At 48.5% G+C, this 26,266-nt stretch overlaps 1 long non-coding RNA gene and 1 pseudogene across 1 annotated transcript in view; one reads left to right on the forward strand and one right to left on the reverse strand.

Annotated features, from left to right (window-relative positions):
- Positions 1 to 13,832: 13,832 nt before the first annotated feature.
- On the reverse strand, positions 13,833 to 14,761 carry LOC131482668 (transcription factor SOX-2-like; annotated as a pseudogene).
- A 6,816-nt stretch (positions 14,762 to 21,577) lies between these two features.
- LOC131482605 (uncharacterized) overlaps positions 21,578 to 26,266 on the forward strand; it is a 53,891-nt gene continuing 49,202 nt past the window's right edge. Inside the window, exon 1 of the long non-coding RNA XR_009247153.1 lies at positions 21,578 to 21,609. This is a non-coding gene — a long non-coding RNA (uncharacterized LOC131482605). The remainder of the gene's footprint in view (positions 21,610 to 26,266) is intronic.

Here is a 26,266-nt window from a genome sequence, read left to right on the forward strand (position 1 = left end):
ATGGGTTTGTTCAGGTTGATTGTTGCCTCTGGGCTAAGTTTTGGCAGGTTGTGTGAGTCTAAGAACTTTTCCATTTCTTGGTGGTCTTCTGATTTGTTGGAGTACAGTGCTTTGTAGTAATTTCTGATTATGTTCTTAATGGTTGTAATGTCTGTTGTTATGTTGCCTTTTTCATCTTTGATGCTGTTAATTCTTGCTTTCTCTTGTTTTTTCTTTGTCAGACGGGCCAGCGGGGTGTCTATTTTGTTTATCTTTTCAAAAAACCAGCTTTTTGATTCGTTGATTTTGTGTATGGTTTTTTTTATTTCTATCTGGTTGATTTCCTCCCTTGTTTTGATGATTTCTTGTTTCCTGTTGTGTGTGGGGCTCATCTGCTGCTGCTTTTCCAATTCCTGGAGGTGTGTGTTTAGTTCCTGTATTTGGCGCCTCGCTTGGGCCTTGACATGAGCTCCAATTGCGATGAGTTTACCCCGTAGCACTGCTTTGGCAGTGTCCCACAAGTTTTGGAATGTTGTGTCAGAGTTTTCATTGGTTTCCATAAATTTTTTGATCTCATCTTTAATTTCTTCCCTGACCCATTGTTCGTTTAATAGCATATTGTTCAGCCTCCAAGAGTTTCTATATTTCCTGGGACATTTTGAATTGCTGATTTCCAGTTTCATTCCGTGGTGGTCTGAGAGGGTACATGGTATGATTCCTATCTTTTTGAAGTTATTTAGATTTGCTTTGTGTCCTATCATGTGGTCGATCCTGGAGAAGGTGCCATGCACTGCTGAAAAAAATGTATAATCTGTGGTCTTAGGATAAAAAATTCTATAGATGTCTACCAAGTCTAGTTGTTCTAATGTTTGTACGAGCTCTGTTGTTTCTTTGTTGAGTTTTTGTTTTGTTGATCTGTCTATAGTTGTTAGTGGGGTGTTAAGATCACCCACTATTATTGTGTGTGTATCTATGTCTCCCCTTAAGTCTGTAAGTAGTTGCTTCACGAAGCTAGGCGCATTGGAATTAGGTGCATATATGTTCACGATTGTAATTACTTCTTGATGGATCAGTCCCTTCACCAATATATAATGTCCTTCTCTGTCCTTTTTGATGTCTGTTAGCTTGAAGTCTAGGTCATCTGAGATTAGAACAGCTACGCCAGCCTTTTTTTCTCGTCCATTGGCATGAAATGTCTTTTTCCATCCTTTCACTTTAAATTTCTTACAGGATTTTCTGGTTAGATGTGTCTCTTGTAGACAACATATAGTTGGGTGCTGTTTGATGATCCATTCCGTTAATCTATGCCTTTTGATTGGTGAGTTTAAGCCATTTGTGTTTAGAGATAATATTGAAAGGAATTGGTTTTGGGCTGCCATGAGTGTAAGTATGCAAGTGTGTATTTGCGACTATTAGAGTTCTTGATTGGTTGACTTTTCTTGTATGGATTTTAGTGGGGAGGTCTTCCCATTTGCCATCTTTGATTTTGGTTTGTATTTTTTCTTTCTGGGTTTAGCACCTTCCTGAGGAGATTTTCCAGAGCTGGTTTCGTGTTGATGTATTCTTCGAGTTTCTCTTTACTGTTGAAGTATTTGATTTCATTCTCAAATATAAATGAGAGCTTTGCTGGGTACATTATTCTTGGTTGGCAGTTGTTTTGTTTCAGGATTTGATAGGTTTTACCCCATTCTCTCCTTGCTTGGAGCGTTTCTTCTGATAGGTCGGCTGTGATCCTGATTTCCCTTCCCCTGAAAGTAATCTTATCCTTTTTTCTTACTTGTCTTAGAATGGTTTCCTTGTATTCACTTGAAGGTAGCTTGAGGACCACGTGTCTGGGAGACGATTTGTTTGGGTCGTATCTCCTGGGGGTTCTTTGCCCTTCCTGGATTTGTGCTGGATTTATATTTCCAATATTCTGGAAGTTCTCCTGTATTATCTCATTGAGCACCCGTTGCAAGCCTGTCTCCTTTTCCACTCCTTCGGGAAGGCCTATTATTCTAATATTTGATTTTTTGAGGTTGTCTTTCATTTCCTGTATGGACCTATTGGCTTTCTCTAGATTTGTCTCCAACTGTTTGATGAGCTGCTGCCTTTCATTCTGATTGTCTTCCAATTCTGATATTCTGTCCTCTGCTGTGTTCATTCTGTTGGTTAGGCTTTCAATTTTGTGCTCTATATCGAGGATTCCCTTTTTGATTTGATTTATTTCTGCAGTGATATGGTTTTCGAATGCCTTAGACTCTTCCCAGCGCTTTTCACTCTCTCTGACGAATTTCATCATTAGCTTCTTAAAGTCCTTATCTGATAGTTCCTCTATGTCTTCATCTTGCATCTCAGATATTGAGATTAGTTTTTGGTTGTATTGGGAGGGAGTGCTTGATCTTTCCTCTGGGTCATTGCTTTTTCTGATACTTCTCCTCATTGTGTTTTTGCTTCTTGTTGTTTTGAGATTTTAGCGGTGATTCAGCTGAGCCGGCTCTGGTTTGGGGTCTCTGGCTGAGCCCAGCAGGGCTTACTGCCTGAGTCACCAGCTGCTTTTAGGGTCTGTAGATCACAGCCCTGAGCTGGGTCAGGAGGCTTTGTGGGCCAGCCCTAGTGCCAGGCCCCTTCCCCTGTGGCTCCCTCTCAAAGGCAGTGCCCTACAGATTCACTCTGCTGAGCCGCGCCTGGGCTTTGGGTCACAAGGCTAATACAGCGGGGGTCTCCGCCTCAGTGCTGAGCCGAGACTCTCCTTCAGGGCTTGAGGTTAGCACAGCAGGGGCTCCTGCTGCTCGGAGTCTAAAATCCCCAACCCCGGCCTGTGCTGGGCTGGAAATCTCCGCGGCCCCAGTGCCAAACTCGGAAGCGCTGCTCCGCTGAGCGCTGCAACACCGCAGGCAGGTCTTTCCGAGTGGGCTCCTGCTGGGAAAACCTGTCCGGCCAGTTCAGCTGAGCCCGCTCTGGTCTGGCCTCTCTAGCTGAGCCCAGCTGGGGACTCTGCCCTGAAGAAGCCACTTCCTCAGCTGCACTCTCTCAAGGGTAGAAGCGGATCTCTGAGAGGCACAGAGCCCTTGAGGTGAGATGTGCCCCCACTAGTCTGCTCCTCTGCCCAGGACGTGAGGCCCTGTCGAGCGTTGCCCAGCCTCTGGGGCTCAGGGCGAGTCCAGCAACAGGATCCACTGACTCTCCCACAGCCAGTCCACAGCTCAGAGCCGATACGGGGAATCTCTGAGCCCCAGTCCCACAGCGCCGCTCCTGTTCCCTCTGCACTCTCCCTCAGCCACTGAGCAGCGGGTAGGCAAGCCTCTGGGAAATCTCCCCTGCTTTTCCTCCACTTCTGCAGGGATGATGCACCCAATGATCAGTCCAGTAGCCTCCTCTGGGGGCTCCTGCCTTCCAGGGGACTGGTGCCCCTGTCGGTGTGGGCGCCTATCCTTCCAGCCGCCTCTGTTTTCCCTGGGGCGGTTGAGCCTCCGCCGCCTTCCCCCTGCCTGGGATCGTGACTCACCAGGTTTCTCGCGGCGTGCTGTATTTTCTTTCCTACTTTTTGCGGCTGTTCCTTCACGCTGTGTAGATCTTCTTGCTTTAGTGAACTCCAGTGACCTTCTCGTTCTTCTCCCTACAGTTTCGCACCTCCTGGCCTGTTTCTCTGCTGGATCGGCTCCCCTCCTTCCCTACTCCACCCTACACCAGCTCTCTGCAGTCGGCCATCTTTTTCTCTCCGTCATTTGTTAATTTCTAGTGGGCCCTGTTATCACCAAATTTGGTTAACAAAGACTCCTTAATACACCCTAGACTTGTCTGGCATGATCTTGCTTGCACCGCACAACACCATCCTGAAGATAAGCTGAAATCTTAGCACAGTTCCTTTGGCCGTAACCCAGAGATGAGGTTAGTGTGACCCACATCTCACTGCGTTTGATATGGCAACAGCTGTGAGGGATGATTACTATGCTGATTCTATCCCTGTGTTCCCTCCCCAGAGGAAGGGAACAGGAAGGACATGGAAATAGGGGAAGACCCTGTTCTCACATTTTAAAGGATAATTTTACTAGGGACCAGGAGATCCAGCCTGACTCCTCACATACTACTCCAGTGCCTTCATGTTCACAACCGCCCTCTGCTTGCTCCAGGGCCAGGCAGGGTAGACCAGCCTCTCCTTTCATTAAGCATGCCTGCCCATCATTATGCTTTTCACTGAGGGACCACGCCAGCTCAGGTGGTGCCTACCATGTCCTCCAGCCTACCTGCTGGTGGCTATAGGGCCAGGCCAGGTGAAAGAGCATCCACAGCCTCCAACACTCAGGCACTCGAGCCCTGCTCACTGCTTGAGGCCGAAGCCAACTCTGTAGACCACCCACGCACACAAAGCAGTCCACCAGCTGCCCTGTTTGCATTTTCAGGTCTAGGTTGGCTCTGCCAGGGACCCTGCCACCCCTGTCCTCCATCTTGCTCCTTAGGGCTAGCCTCACTCTCCCTGGACCCACAGCGCCTCTAGAATTCCCACCTTGGTTTTTGCAGCACACACAGGTCTTCTGTGCAGGAAAATCCTGTGCGTCTAACCTGCCTGTCACGCCTCCCTCGGGCAACTCCAAGTGGCTCTGCCTGCCACTCCAGGAACAGCCTGGCTTGGCCAGAATAACAAGCTGCAAAAAGCAGCCACCAAACCAACCAGCCTTGGCATGCCAGGTCAGATGGGCCCAGATTCACTTTCAATGCTCCCAGCCTGCTTGTCAAACCCTCCAGGGTTCGGGAGGCTCTGCCACCATCCCATCAACCCCATACATGCCTGTAGCATGCCTGTCCATCTGCCCCATCAGTTGCTCAAGACCAGGCTGGCTCAGCCAGCAACCTGCTTCCTCCGACAGCTGCTGACCCAAAGCCAGTTCCGGACAGGGACTGCTCAGCTGCCGACCCCCTTGGCACTCTGTGCCTCTATCAGTCCTGATAACATGCCCACTGTTCCAAGGCCAGGACAGGCCATTTGGGCCAGCATCAAGCACTCCATCCTGCAGGCACCACACTCGTTCAAGTCCCTGTGCCACCATGCCTCTAGCATTCTTGCCAGGGCCTCTAGCACCAAGCTCTCATGAGACTGCTCCAGGGTCAGGCCAACTGCCCCATGCCCCCAGTCCACCTGCCCTCCACCTGCTTCAGGGCCACACAGGCCCTTCCAGCATCCCCACATGCCCAGCACAACTGCCCTGCTGGCCTGCTTGCTGTTTCAGAACCAGACTGACTTGGATGGCAACTTCAGGCCCAAGTCCACCTGCCAATCTCTCCAGGTTTAGGTGTGCTCAGCCAGCCATGTTCCCCCACCACCACTGCCCCAGCACTCAATGCCATCCGCTGCCCCACCAGGGCCTCAAATCTGGCATCCCCAGTGCATCTAGCCAGTTGACTTGCATCATGGCAGCTGCCCCAGAGCCAGGCACAGTCACTGAGCCACCCAGCACACCAAGCAGACTGCTGGCCTACCTGCTGTTTCTCTTATGCCAGTGGCACAACCAGCACTCCCATCCCGCCCTGACTGTCCTACCAGGGCTAGCTGGCTGTGCTCGCCACCCCGGGACTCTAGCCTGCCCAGCCTGTGGCAATGGCTGCGGCCACTGTTACAGAGTCAAGGCAGTTTGGGCAGTGCCACCTCTACCCTTGCCTGACAGCCGCCCACTGCAGGGCCAGGCCAGCTCAATAATATTAGTACATCCCACTTCACCCCACATTCCCAAACAATCTGCAATCCGTTCCAGGACCAGACTAACTTAGCTTTTACCCAGTCCACTGCTCTAGGACTAGACCTGTGCCATGGGTGCTCCACCAGCCCCCAGCACCCATGCAGTCCTCTCCAGACTGGGTGCACAGCTGTGGTTCCCTCACGGCTAGCCTGCCCACTGCCCTGCCTCATGCTCCAGGACCAGGCAGACTTGGCCAGTGACATGGTGTCTACTTCAGACCACTCATCCGCCTGTCACTCCAGAGCCAGCTCTGTCCACCCTGCACCCACCATGCCTCTACCACGTCCACCATGCCTGCTACTCAGGGACATATTGAGGGCTGGGATCTTCCAGGGGTAGATCTGGCTTCCAGGCCCCTACTCTGGGATCAGGGACTGGAATGTTCCAGGGACTCTGCTGCTTCCCTCTATGCCTCTCCCATCTCCTATTCCCCAAAATCCAGCTATCTGGGCTTTGTGCTTCCAGAGGTGGGTCCTGCTTCCCTGTGGGTAGTTCCCTCTGTTTTTGCTCTGTGGCTCCTGCCTTTGCTGTCTCTTTGTGTGGCTGGATGCGGAGACCCTTACTCCGTTGGTGCTTGCAAGATGGACTCCTGGTGCCATTTCCTGTGTGACTTCATCTCACAGCCTGCTGTGACCCAGCATAGGGTTTGACCCAGGACCAGCCGCACATTCCTTTCTGTCTGTCTAAGTCCATGCTGGTGGACACCTGCACCTTTCCCCCACCACAGTACGGGGAACAAAGGACCCTCCACTGAAGGCATGGCAGATTGATTGATTTGAAAGGCATGGTACAAGAGGGAAAGAGATCTTCCCTCAGCTGCTTTTCAACTGTTTCAAAATCTTGGGGGTATTACAACGAAGTGTTGAGGCCATTAACATCATCAACAAAGAGAGAGTGGTTGTGCAAAGTCTTAGTCTGTTAAAAAAAAGATCAAGTGACATGTTAAGACTCCAGAAAATCTTAATTGTGAAATAAACAACATCAAACTGATTGATGGTAAAGACCCTGAATCAAAGACATCAGATTGGACCCAGCAAAAAGGCCTAGTGGTTAAATCTTAACCTGGCATGAATGGGATCCAATATGGGTGCCAGTGTGTGTGTGCCTGTAGCTCTATTTACCTTCCAACTTCCTGCTTGTGGCCTGAGAAAGCAGTAGTGGTTGGGCAGAGCCTTGAAACTCTGCACTCAAGTGGCATATCAGGAAGAGACTCCTGGATCCTGGCTTCAGATGGCTCAGCTGTGGCTGTGGCTGCCACTTGGGGAGTGAACCAGTGGATGGAGGATATTTATCTCTGTCCTTCTTTCTGTAGATCTGACTTTACAATAAAAACAAAACAAAGCTTGTGATGTCTCTAATATTCTCACGTAGTATACATACATTCTCTCTCAACCTCTCTTTACATGTGTATGTATTTTTAGTAGAGAGTCTGTCAGATAAGAAAACACTTTGATCCAAAGGGCTCCAAATGCAATGGAGAGCGCCAGGTGAGATGGCCTAGCTACTAAAGTACTCACCTTGAACGTGGCAGGATCCCATATGGGCACCAGTTCTAATCCCGGCAGCTACACTTGGCATCCAGCTCCCTGCTTGTGGCCTGAGAAAGACTTGGGACACTGCACCCATGTGGCAGACTGGAGAAAGTTACTGGCTCCTGGCTTCAGATCAGTGCAGCACTGGCCATTGTGGTCACTTGGGGAGAGAATCATCAGACAGAGGATATTCCTTTGTCTCTCCTCCTCTGTCTATCTGAGTTTGTGATAAAAACAAAATAAATTAAAAACAAAAAGAGAGGGGCTCGGACTGCAGACATCCACCTTTCCCTGGCTTCTCTGGCCACATTCCATTAGTGCTAGGCCTTACATCTCCTGAAACTCTGGAAAGTACACAAATTATAAATACAAAACATCTTAGAATTAATATCTTTCCTGTCCCACCCAAGCAGTAAACAGATTGTGAGGAATACACACTTACAGGTGCCATGTTCAAGGGCTACCTGAAGACCTGAAACCAAAAACGTACTGCGGAGAGCAAGAGTCAGAGTGCCAAAGCAATGAAAGCCTGTGACCAAGAGAGAGAGTCCACCCTCCCCCTCCCTGCAATCAGGGGTCACTGTGGGCCTTGTGAGGGGAGTGGTTACACAACAATGCAATTCCGGCCCCTCTCAGGTTACAGATAGGGGAGCATCACATTTGGGCAGGAGGAAACACCTAGGAGGTGGGGTGGGGTGTGGCTTCCAAACTGGTGATCCTGAACTAGCTGCCTAGCCCACAACATTGGGAGAAGGAAGACACAAATTTCAGCCTTTCATTTTTGGTTGATGCAGCAGACATTACTGCCCATTGCGAAAAAGTTTCTTTCTCTCTGCCCTTGGTGTGACTCATGTCAACCCCTCCCTGAGATAGCACTGTATGGACACAATTTCCATCTTTTTCTTGGGTCTTTCCTTCCTTGGAGTCCCTCCTGCTGCTGCTAGGGCAGGCCACCTTCTTTCCGCTTCTTAAGTAAATCCTGCTTTGCAAACTAGAGTTGTCTACAAGAACATTTTTTCATGAGACAGGAAATAGATTGTTGCAGTGTTTCGTGCTGATTTCCCTACCACACTAGCCTGCTTTGCCCTGCAGCAGCGGAAAGGCTATGGGGGCGGGCAAGCTGGAAATGAGTGTTGTGGGGCCAAGCCCTCCTGGCCCTGGAGGAGATTCTAGGCAGGCCAGGGGTGTGGGAGATGACACTGGAGGGTTAGGTGATGCTGCAAATTGTTGCATGTTGTGGGGTGGGGACTCAAGATGTGCAGGCTGGGGCTGCAGGGTCACTGGCAGAAGGGGCTCAGCCCTGAAGCGGCTGGCAAACACACTCTCTACTAAGGGAGTGGGATAACTGGCTGAGCCCGACTGTCTCTCGAGCAGTGCACGGTGTGGCAGTGCTCCTTGGCTAGAGGTGTACTGGGGCCAGCTAACTGAACCTGGCCCTGGATTGGCAGGTGAGGCAATGGTATTATCTTAAAGAAGCACTTCCGCTACCCTACCCCCATGCAATCTGGTCTGGTCAAGAAATGGGGAACTACAGTGCTGTAAGAGCAGGGACACTGGCCAGGATGACTTGGCTATGAAGCAGATGGCAGACAGAGAGGGGACGCACAGTGCACCGACTTGTCCGACTTGGCCCTGGAATAGTGGCCAATCGGCTCCTTGGGCTCTGGGCTTACTGCCATGACCCATTGGCTCTGGAATACAAAGTATGTGTACTGGGGGCACATGTGGATACCGACCAAGTAGCATGTGGGGCTGAACGGCCTGCAAGCTAGGGCTGAGGGATGCACTGGCCTAGGCAACTGGGACAATGTGGCCCTGAAGCAGATGGAGTGCATGCTTAGGGCCATGAATGCTGTCTGAACAGGCCTGGCCCTAGATCAGTGGTAGGGGGCGATGGTGAGGTTGGGTTAGAGGCATGTGGAGCACCAGTTGAGCCCACCTGACCCTGGAGTAGCTTACATCCAAGCTGGGAATGGGGGGTTGGGTTGTTAGTAGAGTGGACATCCAGCCGGCTAAGGGCATAGGGGATGCCAGCTGAACTGGCCAGTCCTTGCAGCAGTGGTCTATGAGCTTCTCGGCAGGGCAAGTCCCACATGCTGTTTGGTCTATGAGCAGGCTGTTGGGGGTGCCAGGTGGCTGGTAGTGCCCATCTGGTTCTACAGCAGCAACTGGAGCAGTGGGGCAGGTGTGCTGGTGTCTTGGGCAGAGTGGGCCTAGGCCTGGGCCTGGAGCAACGAGAGGCCTAGAGGTGCAGGGATCATCAGCCTAACACTTGTGGCTCTGGAGCAGGTGGCAGGTGAGCTAGGGGAGCATGGGCACAGTCCAACTTTTCCTGGCCTTGGAGTGGCCATCCTTGGGGGTATTAGAGGTGCAGGGTGGGTGGCAAACGCTGGCTGATTCTACATGCCCACGAGATACCTGCGATGTGGAGGGTCAGGTGGGCTAGATGTAAGGGGGTCTCTGTTCAAGCAGTCCTGTCCCTGCAGCAGGACACAAGGCAGGAGTGTTAGAAGCAGTGTAGGTGCTGGGTGAAAGTGTCTGGCATTGGAACACAGGCAGAGTGTGGTACATGAGGGCTGCGATCATGTATGCTGGCCCAGGCAGTCTGGCTCCACCCAGGAGCAGCAGTCATCTTGACAGGTGGTGGGGTAATGGGACAGGGTAAGCAGAGGCCAGCCCAGAGTACCTGGTCTGGGACTGGCTGGTGGGCAAGAGGTTGTCTGAGTGAAGAAGTTGGTGGTCTAGCTTGCCTGGCACTAGAGCTGCAGACCAAGCGGGCATGCTACAGGCTCATTGGGGATGAAGGATAAGAGAGGATGCAGCCAAACAGCTTGCCCTTGGAGCACCAGAAAGCTGGGCGAGGTATATCCGCTGTGGGGCAGGTTGCTCTAGCCAAGCCAACATAGCCTTAGAATAGTGTGTGGGGTGACAGGGTGGTTTCAGAAGTGGTGCTGGGGATGGCAGCAGAGCTGTCTTGGCCCTGGAACAGGCAAGGATGGCTGTAAGCACATGGGACACTGGCTGAGACCACCTGGCCATGGTGCAGTAGGCTTGAGCAACAGCACAGCCCAGCTGGCTTTGGAAGGGCTGGCATGCGGGTTAGGGTTGTTAGGGATGTGGACTCAACCCCTCTGAGCATGGAGTGGCATGTGGGCTGGGTGGGCTAGAGGTGCAGGGCCTGGCAGCTGAGCAGGCTTGCATATGTAGTAACTGGTGTTGCCGCTGGGTGTCAGACTCGCTGGTAACTTCCAAGGGAAGTCAACTACTGGAATAGTGGCACTGGCAGAAACAGCCATGCACCAAACAGGGGCAGATTCTGTGGTGAGGAAATCATTCACTTGACCGCTGCTTACAATTACATTTACAAAGTAACTGATTATAAGCATCCTAGTAAACAGTGAGGTTTGTGTCTGTGATATGTTCTCTTAAAATGAATCTTGCTTATTTTGTAGGATTAATTCTAAGCCAAGTGGTGTCCCTTTGTAGAATCACGGAGTGTGTTCTCTCAGGGGTCCTATTTGGTAGCAACAGAAACCTTTTCAACAATGATCCCTATGCTCACCTTGTATCATTTCTCATGGAGTCCACATCCAGAGCAGGATGTCTGAACTTCTAATTCCATCAGTGTCAAGGGATCTCCTAGATTCCCCTCCTCCCCGCCCCTGGCCTTTCACTTGACTGGCCATCATTGGACCACTGCCTTGCTTGTTCAGCATCAATGGTAAGATGTGGGCAGAGCAGGCTCTGGTCCGGTGACCCAGCTGGGTGCTGACTGATTCCATAGCATTGCTGCTAGCTAATACTGGGTTCTGTCAGAGCCACAGGCATACATATCAGTTGGAGGATTAGCCCACCCATTCAGTCAACACTGAGAACAACACAATTTTGTTTCTGCTTGTTTTATTGGACTTTATATAGAGACTCATCATACTTGTCTAAAAGTGTACCTGGTAATAAACCTTTCAAAATTTACATTGAGTAAATGTATATATAATTTATGTCATTTAGTTATTTAAATGCATATTTTATGCGTGTACACATTTTTGTTTCACATGATTGCACCATCACAGAGATTTATAAATACTTCAAAGTGCATCACTAAAATGATTATTTTTAATACAGCTTTATTTACCTTGCTATTAGAAACTCAGATTTCAGAGATAATGAGAGACAGAGAGGAAGATCTTCCATCTGCTGGTTTACTCCGCAAGTTGCTGCAGTGCCTATAGCTGAGAAACTCCAATGCCAGGAGCCAAGAGCCTTCACTAGGTTTTACACAAGAGTACATAGTCCCAAGGCTTTGGGCCATTGTCTACTGCTTTCCCAGGCTACAAGCAGGAAGCTGGAAGGGAAGTGGAACAGCTGAAACATGAGCTGGCATTCATATGGGATCCCAGCACATGCAAGGAAAGGACTTCTGCCACTAAGCTACCACACCTTGTCCAAAACCGAATTTTATAAATCCGAATTCCAAAATTCATCTTTTTTTTTAAAGATGTATTTATTTTTTTTTTATTGGAAAGTCAGATATACATAGTGGAGGAGAGACAGAGAGGAAGATCTTCTGTCTGATGATTCATCCCCAAGTGACTGCAACGGCCGGTGCTGCATGTATCTGAGGCCAGGAACCAGGAGCTTCCTGGTTTCCAACATGGGTGCAGGGTCCCAAGACTTTGGGCCATCCTGCACTGCTTACCCAGGCCACAAGCAGGGAGCTGGATGAGAAGTGAAGCTGCCGGGATTAGAACTGGCGCCCACATGGGATCCTGGCATGTTCAAGGCAAGGACATCAAGCCACTAGGCCACGCTGCCAGGTCCTGCAACTTATACCTTAAGGACTATAATCAATTATATTAAGCATAGATTTTAATTCACAATCTTTCCCATCAACAACACATTTCCATTCTTGTTACCAGTCTGCATGCTAATATAAAATCTAGGACATAGAGAACATGAGTTCCCCTCTTACCTTGGAACAATGTAACAGTGGATTACATTTTAAATCTATGCCAGTTTATTCTTGACATAACTGTTACATGCTTTAGAGATTACATCAAGAGTTGTATTTAGAGCCCAGCCAGGTGGCCTAGTGGCTAAACTTTTTGCCTTGAGTTCGTCGGAATGCCATATGGGCACTGGTTCTTTTTTTTTTCATATTTTAAAAATTTTATTTATCTCAAACTGTGCATAATGGAGTAAAAACTTAAGTTGAAAATGTACCTGTTATAAGAATGGTATCGGTTCAAATATATATACGGATTCTCGGCAGAGTGATTCAAATAATACAGAGCCAAATCTTTTAAAATATACTATGGGAAAAACAAAACAGGAAGAGGGATGTGAAGGAAACCTGAAAATATCACAATAAACTTACAGAAATATTACAAACCATCTGAAAATAATTCAAACAGTAATTTTATGTCGGTGCTCTTTCATCTGAACAAAATGGAAAGTTTGGGATTGAACAAAAACTATTATCGATTACCAATGATGTCAATCTGCACGGCCATTTTTGCTTAACAGAAAGTTAAAAGAAATTTAGTACAATTTGAAACTCTTGCCCATTTTAAAACCAGACCACGGAGATAGTTTTCCCAGTTACTTGTTAGAAATTTTTTTCCTTTTATACAATTTTTTTTAAAGATTTATTTGTTTTATTACAGCCAGATATACACAGAGGAGGAGAGACAGAGAGGAAGATCTTCTGTCCGATGATTCACTCCCCAAGTGAGCCGCAATGGGCCGGTGCACGCCGATCCGATGCTGGGAACCTGGAACCTCTTCCAGGTCTCCCACACGGGTGCAGGGTCCCAAGGCATTGGGCCGTCCTCGACTGCTTTCCCAGGCCACAAGCAGGGAGCTGGATGGAAAGTGGAGCTGCTGGGATTAGAACCAGCGCCCATATGGGATCCCGGGGCTTTCAAGGCGAGGACTTTAGCCGCTAGGCCACGCCGCAGGGCCCTTTTATACCATTTTTAAAATAATTAAAATGTCCAAATCTGGGCGTGGCGGCATGGACTAGCAGCTAAAGTCCTCGCCTTGAGTGTGCCAGGATTCCATATGGGCGCCAGTTCCTGACTGCTCCACTTCCTATCCAGCTCCCTGCTTGTGGCCTGGGAAAGCAGTCCCAAACGTTTTGGGATCCTGCATCCCTCTGGGAGGTTCCTGGCTCCAGATTGGCACAGAACCGGCCATTGTGTTATTGGGGAGTGAATCATCGGAGGGAAGATCTTCCCTCTGTCTCTCCTATTTGTATATCTGACTTTGTAATAAAAATAAATAAATCTTTTTAAAAATGTCCAAATCTAATTAATTCTCTTCACATTTGGTAGCCCCCTCAGAACCTGTCATTTGCTGTGGGTAATGAAATTTGCATCTTTGTCAACATACCAGGATTTTTGTTGCATGCGCTTGTTTTATTGTCATGCTTCCTTCTCACTCTCTACTGTTGCACCCCTCTCATTTCCTATTTTGTTGTTGTTGTTGTTTTGTTTGTTTCCCTTTTCCTCTGAATATGTCATTCCCCCTACTCCCCACTTCACTATCACCCCCCAACCTCCCCTCCCACCCCCAGTCCTTCTCCAGTCCGCTGTCCTGTGGGCGCCCCTCACATGTGCGAGAGAGGCAGTGTGCTGTTAATGGCCGTGCTGGGCACCAAGCTGCTCTGGTAGTGCTGTGTCGTGTGCACTCACCTGGGGCTGGTGGGCTCTGGCACCTCTGCTCCAGGGAGGTACATGATGATCTTGTTCTGGAGGTCCCCGGCCTGGCAGGGTGCCCTGGAGTGGGAGGAAGAGGTAATCAGGAGTGGGGGGGGGGCTGGAACTGGTCTTGGACTTGACTACCAAGCCCATGGAGCTCAGTACCATTGTGGGGGTGTCATGCTGCAACTAGGACATGCTGTGGGTGGGACAGCCGTTCATGTAGGTCTGCGAGCTGGTCATGGAGTTGTACTGCAACATGCTCACGTCATAGCGGTGCATGGGCTGCATCTGAGCCACGCCATGTGCATTGAGGCCCCGATGCTGCAGGCAGCCAAACTGGTCCTGCATCATGCTGTAGCTGCCATTGCTCCAGGCCTTCACGAGCACATAGCTGTCCATGCGCTGGTTCACGCCCGTGCCCAGGCCGCTGCCCACCCCAAACCCGCTGGCCATGCTGTTGCTGCTGGGGGCCAGCAGGCCTCTGGGCTGCGTGTACTTATCCTTCTTCATGAGAGTCTTGGTTTTCCGCCTTGGCCAATATTTATAATCCAGGTGCTCCTTCTTGTGCAGCCCCCTCAGCCACTTGGCCTTTGCGATGAAGGGCCGCTTCGCCATCTCCAACTGTTTCCACTCGGGGCTCAGACACTTGCTGATCTCAGACTTGTGCATCTTGGGGTTCTCCTGGCCCATCTTGCGACTTTGCCCATGGGACCACACCATGAAGGTGTTCCTGGGCCTTTAGGTTGCCATTGCCGACCACCGCTTCCATGGCGTTGCCATCGCTGCCACCCCCCGGATTCGGCTGCGGGCCCAGCGGCTTGAGCTCTGTCTCCATCTGTTGTCACTAGGCCATTTAATTTTTTTTAAAAGATTTATTTTATTTTTATTACAAAGTCAGATATACTGAGAGGAGGAGAGATAGAGAGGAAGTGGAGCTGCCGGGATTAGAACCAGCGGCCATATGGGATCAAGGCGAGGACCTTAGCCACTAGGCCACGCTGCCAAGCCCCATCTCCATCTGTTGTACATGCGGGCGCTGTGCGCGTGGGACCGGCCTGCTGAAGGCCGGAGACCCTCGGCGCGACAGGGAACTGGAGGGTGGGGGGACCGCAGGAGGAGGAGGAAGTGTAGGGGAGGCGGGCCGGAGGGTGATTGGGGATCACGGGTTGGGAGAGAAGACCAGGTGGAGGAGAGCAATTTGGGGAGGGGAGGAAGGAAGGGGACAGAGGGGGGAGAGAGAGAGAGAGAGAGAGAGAGAGAGAGAGAGAGAGAGAAAGAGAAGCGAACTGGAATCGGGTTCAAAAAAGCAGTGTTTCCCTCCGCCTCTGGCCCATGCCGCCGCCACCGACTGCGATTATTATTATTATTGTTGTTGTGATTATTTTTTTGGAAAGGCTTAAGCCCCTGACTCAAACTTCTTTCTGCCTTTCTTTCTCTCCTCTTCTTGTCCCCTCAGTCCTTAAAGAGGTAGCAAACTGCTTTCTCCCTTTTGCAAACACTCTTTCTCTGCCTTTACAACTCCTGATACTTTTTTGAACAAGTTAATAGACAGCCGTCCGAGTGCTGATTCTAATCCTGGGAGTCCTGCTTCGCATCCAGCTTCCTGCTTGTGGACTGGGAAAGCCTTGGGACCCTGCACACATGTGGGAGACATGGAGGAAGTTCCTGACTCCTGGCTCCAGATCGGCAAGCACCAGCCTTTATGGTCACTTGGGGAATGAATCATCCTACAGAAGAGCTTCCTCTCTGTCTCCCCTCCTATCTGTATACCTGACTTTGCAATAAAAATAAACTAAATCTTAAAAAAAAAGAGTTGTACTTAATCAGGCACAAACATTGCTCTTAGGGCACAAGAGGCTAGGAATTCTTAAGTTTACATTTAGAAAATCTCACTGGTCGGCAAAGGGCGTAGACATGTTTGAGATGACAGAAAATTATTAGATAGGCTAAGGTATAGAAAGCAGATTACAGAAAAAGTAAGGGGCCAGGAAGTCAGCAGGGAGGTACTTGGAGAACCCCTGCACACAGAGAAGAGGTGACCACAGCTGAGCGGTGTTTAGGGAACAGAAAACCCAGCAGCCACTGATGAGCTGTGATTCGGACTCAAAGGACAACCAGAGACCCAGAAACAGCCACAGATCAGCCCTTGCAGCAGCCAGGTGGGAACTTGGGTTCACATGGGGAGCTCGGGAAGTGAAGACAGGTTGGGACTGGCGAATCGTGCCAAATACTTTGGATGTGGGGAGAAACGCACCCTCCTTCACTGCTGGTGGGAGTATAGGCTAATACAACCACTGTGGAAATCAGCATGGAGAATGGTTGGAGAATTGCAAATAAATCTGCAATACAACCCAGCTATCCTGCTGCTGGGAATATACCCAATGGAAATGAAATTTGCATATGAGAAGGGGATCTGTAATCCTATTTACAATAGCACAAGCTACAATAGCAAAGACATGAAAACAATCTAGATGTGCATCCAAAGAAGAGTGGTTAAAGACACTGGGGTACACCTAATCTATGGAATATTATTCAGCTATTAAGAACAATGAAATCATTCTATTTACAACCAGGTGGTCCCAACTAGAGACCATTAGGCTCAGTGAAATAACTCAGTCACAAAAGAACAAAAATCATATATTCTCTCTTATATAAGGAAACCAGTGTGGAATATGTAACTTCAATAATCCAATCGATACTGTTTTTGTTTTGTTTTGGCTGCATTCCATGTGTTTTGAAGTTTATTATTTCAATTGTATTTGTTCCAAATACTCTCTCTCTTTATTTTAAGATGTATTTATCCTTATTGCAAAGTCGGATATACAGAGAGGAGGAAAGACAGAGAGGAAGATCTTCTGTCTGATCATTCATTCCCCAAGTGAGCACAATGGCCGGTGCTGTGCCGATCCGGAGCCCGGAGTCAGGAACCATGAACTTCCTCCAGGTCTCCCATGCGGGTGCAGGGTCCCAAGGCTTTGGGCCATCCTCCACTGCTTTCCCAGGCCACAAGCAGGGAGCTAGAGGGGAAATGGAGCTGCTGGGATTAGAACTGGGTGCCCATATAGGATCCCAGCAAAAATGCTCTCTTTTCTCTTGTTGAATTCATTGCCAGCTCAGGACTATATGATGGCATCATTTTTCCCAAGAGACTTTTGCATCTCCTTCTTGTCACCCATGTGTTGGCTACTCAGTGGTGTGTTTGTTCATGGAGCTGTAGTTTGTTGTTGTCATTGTTGTTGTTGAAGCTGTTGTTCTAGCTCATACCAGTTGTTGACCTTGTTTCATGGTTTCTCAATTATGGAAATGTATAGTGATGGGGTAGTGGGGCCTACCATATCCAGATGTGGGAATATAATGCAACATGCATCCCTGTATCCAGATTAAAGATGGATTTCCAATGAAATTCCGGGAAAAGTGTAGAGAATGGGATGCTGGACAGTTTGAGTTTGTCTGCTCCAGCAATGTTCGGGTACACTTAAATAAGAGACTGATGGAATTACAATTTCTCATGGAGGATTGTACCACTGTAGTAAAATGGGGAAAATCTGCCGGGGGTGGGACTTTGGGGGAAAATACCAGTCAATATGAAATTATAACACATAATTCAAATATTCAAAATTAAATATATGTATGTATAAAAGAAAAAAAAACTGAAACGCTTGATATGCTTTTTATACTCTATGTTAATCTTCAATGGCTCAGGAGAGCAGAGAAATCTTCCTCCTTCTTAGAATGTGTGAGGAAGAAGTTAAATACAATCTATCAAGATTGTAACAGGTAATTTACAGACACCAGACTCGAATCTGCATTTGACATTAGCAAAAACTATAAAGACATACAGTGGAATCCAAGAGTGATCCTGGATCCTGACAGCCTCTTAACAGGAGGTCATATGCATGGAGCAGGAGGGAATCCCAGAGACTCCCAGTACATCACCAAGAAATATCAATATGTGTACCAAGGACTATATCCCAACTGCCAAGGAGATCACAGGGAATTGGGGCACCCTCATAAGCCAAAAACTCTGAGGACAACTGTTACCTATCAGATTTCCCACATTGGATGGAAGTGGCCCAGATCCTTCCTCACGGGATCTAACATCATCAGAGCAACAACAAGGAGCCTTGAGCAGTCCTCAGAAACAGAAGAACAGTAAACTTCTATCAGGACTCAGGAGAGGAGCTCTCTCTGGTCTTTACTTAGTTCCAACTTTTTCTCTCCATCCTCTCTGGCAATGGCCATCAGGGTCGCTCTGTAAATCCACCAGCCCAAAAAAAAAAAAAAATTAGATCAGATAGACAGAGACAGACCAATAAGGAAAGCTTAGAACAGTTAGGAAAAAGCTTGGACTTCCATATACCTTACTAGGTAGAACACAAAGATCAGTTACTCCTCACTAAGGCATAGAAGATTTCTCTGCACACCCCTCCAAAATTTGCTCTGTGCTGGATAGTTCACATATGGCTATGAAAGCTATAAGCCTGTTTGGACCATCCTAAATTTTGCAAAGTTCAGTAAAAATCACACTTGAATACTACAAGCTGCTAAATATAAAAATGAAAATAGACATGAGCCAGCTGAATCATACCATATAAGCATTTTAAGGCTTTTAGCAACTGACTGTGTATATACTACAATTGTGATGTAATGAAGTAGTTACAGGATGTGATTAAGAACTTGCAATTTCTAACAAATGGGTTACTCAATACCATGTTAATTAACTTCATGATGTTGTGAATTTCCATGTTTCTTTCTGTTGTTGAAGTTGTGTAGTGGCTTTTCATTGAAGGGGATGATATTCTGCCAGCTCTACTTTTGTACCAAGGAGGGTCACCAATTGAAACTGTTGAATTTAGCTGGACAATGGGATGCTGGACTCTCTGCATGGATTTTGCCCACAATGACAGAATCATGGCTGGATATGAACTGTGCCACTGTAACAATATGGAGGAATTCAATATGGGGGGATGGCTGAGGAGGGATTGCGGGAATCCCAGGGCCTATGATACTGTGTCATAAAATGAAATAATAATTAACAAAAGAAAATATTGATCTCACTTAAATACATTTTTTAAAAATTTTATTTTAATTTTAGAGCACAGTCAGTTATACAGAGAAGAGGAAAGACACTGAAGAAGATATTCCGTCCAATGGTTCACTTTCCAAGTGACCGCAATGGCTGGTGTTGCGCCAACCCAAAGCCAGTATACAAGAACCTCCTTACAGGACTCCCATGCGGGTGCATGGTCCCAAGACTTTGGGTCATCATCCTCCACTGCTTTCCCAGGCCACAGGAGGGAGCAGTATAGAAAACAGGACTGCCGGGATTAGAACTGGTGCCCATAGGGGATCCTGGTGCTTTCAAGGTGAGGACTTTAGCTGCTAGGCCTCCACGCTGGGCCCTAAATCAAAATTTAAGGCGTAGAAATCGAATTGAATGTTTATTACTTTTGGAGGGCTCTGTTCTAGCAAGTTACTGAACAAGCTTGGCAAGTAACATTTTGTTTTGTTTTGTTTGTAAGTAGATGTTACTTAGCTTATTCTGTACCCCACCCCTCTGGATTAGGGGTGGGGTGGGTGAAGCATAGAAAAGTAAAAGAAAATGCTTAAATCTTGGAATAACTAGTTTCAAGAAGAGGAAGAGGGAGAAGGAGGGGGAGAAGTGGTTGTGGCCGCTCAGATTCTCAGCGAGGAAAGCTAGCTAGGGAACTTCAGACAGAGGAGGGTGAAGGAAGGAGTGAGATGTGAGAAGTAGCTGGAGCACAGTGTGACTTAGATGGGAGAGAGTGGAGGGAAATATTGATTATTGGTCACACAGTTCATTATCATTTACACCCAAGTAGCTTATGCTGTAGGCACAAGGAATATCTAAGTGGCTGCAATGGCCAGAGCTGAGCTGATCTTAACCTAGGAGCCAGGAACTTCTTCCAGGTTTCCAATACGAGCAAAATTTCCAAGGCTAATCCCAGTAGGTGAGGATCCATTTATAGCCTCAAATGAGTGCTTGCATATACTGAAAACTAGCTATTGTGGCAATCTGTTAATAAAATTAGTAAAAATTAGGGGGTCTGGCACAATCACTCAGTGGCTAAAGTGTTAGCTTGCAAAAGCTGGGATCCCATATTGGTGCCTGTTCGTTCATTCATAGCTGCTCCACTTCCCATCCTGCTCCGTGTGTGTGGCATGGGAAAGCAGTTGAGGATGGTATAAAGCCTTCAGACCCTGCACAAACATAAAATACCTGGATGAGATTCTTGACTTTAGATCAACTCAATTTTGGCTGTTGTGTCCACTTGTGAAGGGAACCAGCAGAGGCAAGATTCATTTTTTTGTCTCTCCTTCTCTATGTAATCTGTCTCTAAACAAACAAACAAACAAACATCAAAATAAAAAAATAGTAAAAGTCATTAAGAAAGAAACGCCCTGCAAATAACCCATTTCTGGGATATAAACATCACCCTTCATAAAACGTGTAATCATTCACACGATTAAGGGAAGAATTTCTGAAATACTTAGAATTTATTTTAAAACAGGGCTCAGCACAGCAGACTAGTGGCCTAAGTCCTTGCCTTGTACCTTCCAGGATTGCATTTAGGCACCAGTTCTAATCCCAGCAACCCTATTTCCCATTTCCCTGGTCATGGCCTGGGAGTTCAGTTTAGGACAGCCCAAAGCCTTGCATCCCTACAGCTGTGTGGGAGAGCTGAAAGAGGTTCTAGGCACCTGGCTTCAGACTGGTGCAGTACCGACCATTGCAGCTGTTTGGGGAGTGAATCAGTGGATGCAAGACCTTCCTCTCTGTCTCTCCTTCTTTCTGTATGTCTGACTTTCCCACAAAAAAATTTTAAAATATCCCTTAAAAAATGTTTTAGAACATAAACCAAAAATAACAAATTGTGGAAACCGAGGTACAGAAATACATATATAATCGCTTGTCAGCCTTTTGGCTAAGATCAAGTGTAGAAATACATATATAGTGCATAAAATATGAAATACAGATATAATATGAATTACATATATCACTGCAAGTTGTCTTTTGCTAGATCGAATCTGGACAAGTCCTCTTCTGGCTGTGTCTTACACATTTTTGTGATTGTGTAATCTGCACTTTAAAAAGTGAAATGAACTGGGTGTGGCAGCGTGGCCTAGCAGCATAAGTCCTTGCCTTGAACACGTCGGAATACCATATGGGCACCAGTTCTAATCCCGGCAGCTCCACTTCCCATCCAGCTCCCTGCTTGTGGCCTGGGATAGCAGTCGAGGATGGCCCAGTGCAATGGGACCCTGCACCCGTGTGGGAGACCTGGAAGAAGTTCCTGGTTCCTGGCTTTGGATTGGCACAGCACCGGCCTATGTGGTCACTTGGGGAGTGAATCATCAGATGGAAGATGTTCCTCTCTGTCTCTCCTCCTCTCTGTATATCTGACTTTGTAATAAAATAAATAAATATTTTTTTAAAAAGTGAAATGAACTAATGGAAAAAACTGCCAATATAAAGAAGAAAAGTAGCAGACTAATGAAAATTCGGTGAAGTGTATCTGCAGACTATTGTCCTACATTTCTTGGTTTCCAGGCTTGATCAGTATGCAGAGAGGCCAGGAGGTGGACTGATGCGAGAGGCGACAGCGGCCCCTGCTTTTGGAAGGCTCAAGCTGCAAGAGAGGAGGCCACTTCCAACCTGAGGTGAAGCCCCGCCCCTCACTTCCCCTCACTCCAGAATCCTACCTGACTGCCCCTCTACACGTTGTGATTCTGATTGGCTGCGCATTGTGATGTCATGCGTAGTCAAGTTCTGTGGGAGTGGTCCAATCAGGGAGCCCAAGAAGCCCTGTGGCAGCAGGTGGGAGGTTGGTGGGGTGCCGCCATATCCGCGTTGCTGGTTGTGCTGGTGGAGAGACACAGGTGGTTGAGGCAGTGCTGCCCCGTGAGCTCCCTCCCCACAGGAGCCTCAGCAAGACCCCCGACTCATCAGAAGCTGGGAAGGGTGAGTGTGTGAGAGTATCTCCTGAGGCCCCAGGGCGGGAGGGGGCCAGGAGGGGGAGCTTGGGTTCCTCACTCTGCAGCACTGACCTTGAACACTAGGACTCCCAGTTGAACCCATTGTGCAGTGAGGAGGGGGGGGGGTGCCCAGGGACAGTTCGACCTTCATGTTGGGCATGATTTCCTTTTTTCTTTATTTAAAGCTTTTTGTTGTTGTTGCTTTTTGGTGGTGTTGTTGTTGTTATTGTCCTAATTTTTTTGAGTTGATGAAGAGCGTCTCAGGCCCCCAGCTCAGTCCTCAGTGAAGCTCCTCCTAAGGGTCTGGGGCAGTTTTCTTGTTGCTGACACCAGAGCAGCACAGACTCCAGCAGTTAGAACAAACAGCCTTGTTTTCCTGGGAGTTTTGCTGCAAGGTTGAGGGGCAGCATGTGGTGCTGGCGTTGTGTTTGGCAGAGGCCTGGGGTGGCACAGCGCCCTTGTAGACAAGCCAAGGGAGTGCACGGGGACTCACACAAAGGGGCTTCTCTAGGAGAACCTGATGTAGGAGCTGTTAAGGCAGCACTACTGATTTATCCTGATGGCTTTTGGTATGTTGTCACCCATTCCCTTAAATTCTCACAAATAGGATTGAATGTCCCCATGAGTTGTAGAGGGAATAAGTCAGATTCAGTAGAAAGCATTAAGGCAGGGAATAAATCTGTGAATGTCCAGAACTCTTGCCTCAATGCCAAGTGCTGCTCTCTGTCCTGAAAAATCACAACAGGAGTCACTGTTTCCCCCAAGATACACTTCAGTAAGTTGTTTTCTTTTTTCCCCTATGTCACAAAATTAGCATTAGCTGTTTAAAAGAACTGTTTGCTGTGAACAGTAGGCATGGGAGAAAAGCAGTGAATGCCCACCTGACACAGCACAGGAAGGCATCACTGCCCTGTGGGTATGTGTGACAGTGGTTAAGATGACATTGGGACTCCTGTGTCTCCATCAGAATGCCTGGGTTTCAGTTCTGTGCAAATGCAGTGTGCAGCTACTGGACAGGCTGGGAAGCAGCAGACAGTGGCTTGCGTACCAGTGTGAAAAATCTGACTTATTTTTCATCCTGTGGCTGTTACAGACATGTGGGAAGTGACAGAGTGGAGGAAAAAGTCTGCCTGTAAGTAAGGAAAAAACTAAATTAAGCTGTTGGAAACTCCTCAAATTTCGATCCCCTATTGAAACAGTTACATGGTTCTCACTACACCCTTTTTGATTTTCTGAGTTTCAAAATACTTGTAACAAATAAACATGTCTATCTTATCCTCTGGCTCACTAATTCCCCCTGAAAGATAGCAGTAGAATGGGCGGTTGCCATTCAGAGTGGCAGCTGATGCCCTAAAACTGGAGGGCATCTGTTGTGTTCCATTTAGTTCATATAGTTAAGCCCTTGGAGCATTAATATTTTCTTTACCCATCCAGAGCTCCATTTCTTGGTGACATATTAATGTCATCTAAATAAATGATTGATGCACTCTGGGTTGTCTCAGCCTTGGCTACCTAGGGAGTAAAACCTTGGCAAAGACCCAGGTAACTCCTGGGTAGTGAGGTTGGAATACACAGCAGTTTCATTTTGCATCCACAGGTTGGTTTAGTCAGAGGATAATTTGTACTAGCAAAGAATCAGTGTGACGGTAAAATTTTGGTAGCCTAGAGCACTTATCAGTTTGTGAGTGTATTTGTGACTGTTGTCATGCAATTCCTACAAATATTTGCAATTTTCCAATTCTGGTGGTAGAATGGGTAAAAAATTGTGAGTGTATTTGACTGTTTTAATAAAAAGTTAATATCATTTGTGCTCAATGTCTGGGATAAGAGTCTGTTAAATTCCATTTTATTTTTGGAAAGCAGATGCACAGAGTGGAGAGACACAGAGAGGAAGATCTTCTGTTCATTGATTTAGTCCCCAAGTAACTGCAAAGGCCTGAGCTGCGCCAATCCAATACCAGGAGCCCAGAGCCTCTTCTGGGTCTCCCACATGGGTGCAGGTTCCAAGGCTTTTGGCTGTCCTCCACTGCTTTCCCAGGGGACAAGCAGGGTGTTGAATGGGAAGCAGGGTCATTGGGGTTAAAACCGGCACCTACTTGGGATACTGTCCCATGCAAGAGGAGAATTTTAACTGCAGAGATACTGACACGGACCTCCCTAGATAGCTAAAAGGGCTGAAAAAGACCTGAAAGGGCTAACACTGCTGTCCACTAACATTAACCTGCACCAGTGTGTCGAGTTCAAACTTAACTCTGAAGCCACTACTAATTGCAGATGATGAAATAATGGAATTGTGTTGTGATTAGTTGTTGGCAGTAATATGGTATTAGGCAAATATAGCACATCTGATGTTAAAAGAAATTCACAGAGGCCACAGCGTTTACTTGATCTTGAATGTGTGGTTGCATCGGAGAGCTAAGAAGCTGGAGGAGACACTGCAGGCTGTGAAGCGTTCCCAGATCCTCACTATTACATTTCTGGCTGCTTAGGATTCCCTCCATCACTGCAGTGAACCCCCATTGGGCACTGTGTCCCCAGTGAGAGTGATCCCCCAAGCCTGGAACCGTGGGAAATCAGGTAAGTGAGGATCTCCCTGGGAAGTGTAAGCAGACTCTTCCCAGAGCTCATTCTCTGTCCTGTCCTGGTGTTTTGATATCTAGTTTGCTCACTTCATGGCTGAGCCACTGAAAGGTGCATCTGTGGCCAGCCTGCCCTGCCTGCCATTCCAGGCTCATGAGGTTCTGCCAGCATCACCAACTTCCCTAAACCACATGCCAGCCCTTCCAGGCCCAGCTGGGCTATGCTGGCCCACAGTGAGTCTCTACTATGCCCCCTCCCATAAGCCCACTGCACCAGGGCCAGATGATCTCAGCCAGCGCCTTATTTGCACACAGCTGCCCTTGCCTGCTCCAAGACAGCTCTGTCAGTGTCCCCTGCGCCACCTCTCAGCCCACCCTGTCACTCCGCAGGCTCTCTAGGGCTAGGTTGTCTTTGACACAGCAACCTGCCCCTTGGCAAGTACACCCTGCCAACCTGCTGGTGCTGGATCCAGGCCCAGGCTGTTAGACTGCGCCCATCCCCTGCCTACATCCCCAATGAGGCTGTAGCACACCCACCCAGTCCACAGCTTTATGGCCAGGTGGGTTCAGCCACGTATTTCTTCAGACAGCCTCTTGCCTACCAGCTGCTGCCCTGCTCGGTAGCCTGGGCTGATCTCTGCCTCCCCTGCACCCCCACCCCACCCAACACAATGACCTCTTGTCCAGGGTGAAGCCAGGCTGCTTGGGCCAGAGTATATGGATCCCAGCCTTCATGCACCACACTGCGTGCATTCCAATGCCAACCCCCCCCCCCCAGTACCTACATTTCCCCAGCACTCCTGTCTTGTCGCCTGCTGCAGGGACAGGCTTGCTTGGCGAGAGACACCCTACCTCTAGCCCACCTGACCCTCCTTGCCACAGGTATCTCAAGAGCAGGTAGAATCAGCCAATGCTTGCCTCCTATCTTGCACCTCTAATATGACCCAGGATGGTCACTCCGGGGCATGACCAGCTTGGATGGTGCCCCCGCTCCCTTTGCCCACTTGCTACCTGCTCCAGAGCCAAAAGGGGCAGTCTGATGACCCCTATACCTCTAGGTCTCCCACTGCTCCCAGGTCAGGCCCACTCTTCCCAAGACCCCAGCATGCCTGCCCAGCTGTTCCACTTGCTGCAGCAGAACCAGGTGGACTCTGCCAGTCACTTGGCACCCCCAACAGGCTGCTTGCCCACCTTCCACAACAGGGCAACGTTGGCTTGCCTTGCCAGGTAGCTCATAGACCACTGTTGCACGTTTAGCTGGCATCACCTGTGCCTCCAGCCTGACATATGTCCACTCTGCTTACAACCCTGTTCCCCTTAACACCGCTCCCCATTCCCAGCTTGGATGTAAGCTACTCCAGGGTCAGGTGGGCTCAACTGGTGCTCCACACACCTCTAACCCAACCTCACCATTGCCCTCTACCATTGATCTAGGGCCAGACCTGTTCAGACAGCACTTCACAGTCCTGAGCACACACTCCATCTGCTCCAGGGACATGTCGCCCAAGCCGCTTAGGCCAGTGCACCCCTCAGCCCTAGCTCACAGGCTGCACAGCCGCACATGCTGCTTGGTTAGTATCCTCTTCTGCCCTAGTACACACACTGCATTCCAGAGCCAATGGATCATGGCAGTAAGCCCAGAGCCCAAGGAGCCCACTGGCTGCTATTCCAGGGACAAGCTGGAGAAGTGGGTGCACTGTGCGTCCCCTCTCTGCCTGCCACCTGCTTCATAGCCAAGTCATCCTGGCTGGTGTCCCTGCGCC

Source organism: Ochotona princeps, chromosome 19 (assembly GCF_030435755.1).
Source record: "Ochotona princeps isolate mOchPri1 chromosome 19, mOchPri1.hap1, whole genome shotgun sequence".
NCBI lineage: Eukaryota > Metazoa > Chordata > Mammalia > Lagomorpha > Ochotonidae > Ochotona > Ochotona princeps.